A 4849-nucleotide genomic window follows, 5' to 3' on the forward strand; every position below is an offset into this window, starting at 1 on the left:
GTAATATGTTGTACCAGGTTAAAAAGCACTCTCTGGTTTTGTTTTTCCTTGGTGTATATGTGTATTCCTCTTTAAAGGAGAAGGGAACGAAGAGAAAACATAGCAGTTGTGTTTTTGCTGGTTGGAGCACTGATAAGCCCTGTTCTGATTGAGCTGGTTGTGAATCACTGGAGAGCCGTACCCACACCAAACAGTGTAGCAGCCAACCTGATGTCTGCTTGGCAGCTGTGCTGAGGAAAAGCTCCTTAATTACTGCTTTTACTGCCTGAACCTTAGTGACATAAAGAAAGAAGAAATCATCCTTTGTTTCCTCTGCATTTCTGAGGCTGGATGCGTAGGTGTGCGTATATGTGTGTGTGCACCTGCGCGTGCATGCACGCCCCAGCACACACATGCTTTGCTTTGGCTGCTGGGGGAAAGCAGGAAGCTTCGCCACCAGCTTCATTTTCCTTTGTCTGTTTGACTCCCTCTCTTTCCCCTCCGGCTGTTTTTATCCGGGGCGCTCACAACGTGTGCATCGCACTCGGCGGGAGGAATGCCGTTTCCATTGCTGTGACCACAGGGACATTGCCTGCCTTCCCGCCCTTCCTCCCGCGGGGTTTCCCCTCGCTCTGCTTCTCCATCCCAGGAGCTGTGGTGTGTCCTCAGCCACCTCCAGGCTCTGGGGAGGGTCCTTCCTTTCCCCTTCATTGAGGAGCTGGAGGTGCCCACTTCTTACCCAGAGCCACCAGCACCAGATCATCCCCCTGCACCACGGGGAGTGCTGCTGCCTGCCCTGGAATCCAAAATTAGCCCTTCTCCTCTGACTCATGCCTTTTCCACCAAAGGATCCATCGAACCTCCTTCCTTTTTCTCCTTTCCCCAATGGAGCCAGCGGAAAAGGTGCTGCCGATGCGGCTGAGCCTTGGGTTGGCATCACTGCTGATGTGGGCACATCCCTGAGCTCCTCTGCTCGCACAGGGCACGTCTGTGGCACCGGAGGCTGAGGAGCAGAGTGGCACCGGGTCCCGGACCGGTGTGGAAAGAGAAAGCTCTCTCCCACTGGGTAACCCGTCAGCAACTGCTATTTCAGTAAACATATCATTTTGTGCTCAGTAAACACACATTCCAGAGGAATGCTCTCATTGTTTTTTTGCTCTGTAATGCATTAATGAAGAAATAAAGTTTAGGTTGTGTAATGGTGACAGCTTGAAGTCATTTTGCCTAGTGTTATTTCTCTGCGAAGGCTCAGCTCTCCCTGGAACGGGAGGAAGGAAAGAAGACCAGATTTCGCCTCGAACTCACCAACATGTGCAAAAAAAATCAAAACACGACAGCAATTAACTTCCCTCCACATGCCCCAATAAAACTACCTCTCTCGCCTGCTCTGAGCTTTGTCACGTATGGGGCTGTTTATGGAGGAGACAATACAAAGTGGGTTTATACAAGGCTCTTGTTTTAATTTTTGTTTTATGTCCACTGGAACCCTCAAGTAGTGAATTCATTTCCTGATATAGTAAACATTTCTGATGGCCAGGATTCTTTCTCTTTTCCCAAATGAACACAAACCCCTGCTCTAACTCACCAGCAGCGCAGTCTATACAAACAGACGTATCAGCTACATTTTCAAAGAATGCATCTTAAGCACACAGCTATGAAAATAAACAAACAGCAACGCTTTCACCAGAGCCTTTCCAACCCTGCTGCAAGGAGGAAGCAGGGACACTTCTCGCCCTGAAATTTGCTCAACTCCTTAATGGCATGTGGAAAAACTATCAGCTTTTCACCATATTCCAGGAAACAATCCCGTTCTTGCAGTTGCACACCAATGGCTGCCTGCTCCCTGCTAACTAATCTACACATCCCCTCTGATTTGTGACCCTATTTGCACTATGCAAATGTTTTCTGACAGCTCTCTTTTCCTGTCATTAAAACAAACAATGGCCCCTGTAACCAAAAAGGAAATCAGTAACAGGCGAAAGCTGCTCTATTTCTTTTCTTTTCTTTTTTTTTTTTTCTTTCTTTTTTTTCTCTTCTGTTTCTGGGACTAGCTATTAGTAATTACCCTGAGATATTCACCAACCTTTTCCTCTCCCAAACAATTCTACCCATCCTGCTAGCCAGCCCAAAGACCTAAAAATGAAAAACAACAAGAAAAACACCTCTGCTCAACTAGGTAAAAAACACTTGCCTTTTCTCCTATCTACATATCTCCATACATATGCATATAGATTATACAAATATGTCTAAAATGACTGGTTTGGGAGCTTTGGAAATCATAGAATCATTAAGGTTGGAAAAGACATCTAAGATCATCTAGTTCAACTGTCTACATACCACCAGTACTGCTCGTTGAACCATGTTCCTTAGTAACACATCTACATGTTTTCTTGAATACTTCCAGGGATGGTGACTCCAAGAGTTCCTGGTCTACCAGGAATAATTTAAATATTCTTCTAAAACTAGAGAAACATTAAGCAATTAGAAGGTATTAGTGGCTTGGAGATGATGCATATAGGGAGGAAGAAACTCTACTCTGCAATCATCGATCCATTCTGAAGTGCCCATCCTCTCCTTCAAGAACCATGGAGATGTGGCACTGAGGGATATGGCTCAGTGGGCATGGTGGGGATGGTGGTTTGACCTGGTGATCTTAGTGGTCTTTTCCAACCTAAATGATTGTATCCTACTCTAAATACACATCCAGCCCAAAAAAATGCACTGGTGGTGGCTCTGCCTTCCCTGGAGTGGCTGGGGCAACTAGTTTCAGTCCTCTGTTATACACATCTGTTCTGACATTGATTTCAGTGAGAAATGGGCTGCATTCAGAGCCTTCAGGGTGCTTACCCCCAGGAGCTGCTTTGTCTTTTGAATAATGCAATATACATAATCGCTGACTGGGCCAGCTTTCCACCCCATCACACAAGTCCTGTGCCTGTAGGGCTCAGCTGAAGTCAATGGTGTTAATGTTGACATAAGACCATGATGATCAAGTAAGAAATTAGTCCCATAACTTGATTGTCTTCTACAAAAATTTACTAAATGGCCATAATGGTTTTGTTTGTGGTATGTGTTGCTCACTCCTGATTGCACTTCTGCCAAGTTGTATTTTCAACTGTAAACACTGGCCTCTCAGAAAATTTGAAGTAAAGAAAAATAGAAAAGATGTTCAAAATAACATTACAACCTAATTTAATTTATCCCCTGGTAATTGCACTTGTAGGAAATGAACAATGCAAACAAAACAGAACACAAGTCCTTCCAGCCATTGCAATTGCTTGCACATGCCGATACACTGGCTGCAGCCAGCACACAGTTAAGTCCCCGGCCACAGCAAGGCTGTGCAGCTGGGGTTACAAAGCCCGAGCATAGCTACAGGTCACTCCTTGGCCCCATGCTGTGGGATCCTGCCCAAAGGAGCCACCACTGGAATATGAGCCCATGCTCCCATTGCTCTTCTTTCCATGCTACCCCCACTCACTATGCTCTCAGTATCCATCCATCTGCTTCAGACACCCACTCTGGTTGAAGTCTGTCTGGACCACTGCTCACCAAATCCAATTAGCGGTGCAATTGAGTTCCATCTCCAGGCCCTGCTGCAGTAAGATATTTGCACCTTCACCACATTTTAATTGTATCCAAGTGAATACTGCTGAATTTGGGCCTCTGCTTGCAAAAGCTGCAGGAACATTACAAACGAGTTCAACATTCAGCAATTACATGAATGGTTTTTGTGGCCAATTGTAGGTCTTGGGGTTGATTGTAAACCACACAGCCTGACAGTGTTTCAAGAATTTGATATTTGCCCTTTTTTTCCTTTGTGCTTTCTTGCTGAGCTCATGTGCGTGCCGCTGTTTATCATGCGGCAGAGTTTCTCCACTTTGAAGAAGCCCAAGATTCACAATCAACTCATGCAAACCCTTCTGTACACATGCACATGAATACAGATTTGCGTGTTCAATCACCTTTGCACAAGTCTCTGCAACATGTCCCCATCCCATGAATATTTCAGCAGCTGCTGTACCTGCCTGGTTGCTGGCCAGCAACGATCTAGGAGGATCACTGCTGCTGCCAAAATAAACTCGTGGCTTTTATTTGCGGGAGGACTTGTAAACAGTATTTTTCTAGTGTTCACCCAGTTCTAAGTGGAACTCCCTGCCTGATGAATGCTGTTTACAGCACAGCTCTGTTTGTTGTGAAATGGGGAAAAAAGGCAGTTTCTTGCACTTCCCTGCAGCATGCCAATCCTGTGTGGAAGGTATGGCCCCTCCTGCCACCACTCACACAAAAAGCCATGCCTTGCCATGCTGAAAGCGCATACAGATTTTCATGCCTTCAGAACAGAAAGCTGTAAGAAAAGTAAATTGGGAAAGTCCAAATCTGACTGGAGAAGCTTTGGCACCTTCCCTACAAGTTTCCCCATGGCTTTGTCACTCATGGAGCTGTTAATGGAGAGACTCGGCACATGCTGCAAGCAATGACGAGCTGCATGTGTTAGTGGGTTCAGAGGCAGGGAAAGCACATCCCTTGAGTAGGGGAAAAGCTGAAGGCTGAATAGGATCATGCAGGAATGCCAGCTCAATTAAGGCCACCACCGTGAGAAATCCAGAGTGACTCTCGCGGTGCAAATGACATCATTTCTGATTTCTGAGCCCTAAAGCTGCCTTTGTTCCCACATTTGATGCAGCCCCAAGGGCTGGTTCTCCCCAACAATGCTCCTGGCTGGATGCAGAGCAGGGGACTCCTGTGCTGGGAATCTTTTAGTCTCCAGCCTGCATAAAAGTTACTGACTTTAGAGACAATTAAGCGCACTTTCCACTTGAAGCATGTTCCCTTCCCTTCCCTTCCCTTCCCTTCCCTTCCCTTCCCT

This window comes from Meleagris gallopavo, chromosome 5, assembly GCF_000146605.3.
Source record: "Meleagris gallopavo isolate NT-WF06-2002-E0010 breed Aviagen turkey brand Nicholas breeding stock chromosome 5, Turkey_5.1, whole genome shotgun sequence".
Lineage (NCBI taxonomy): Eukaryota > Metazoa > Chordata > Aves > Galliformes > Phasianidae > Meleagris > Meleagris gallopavo.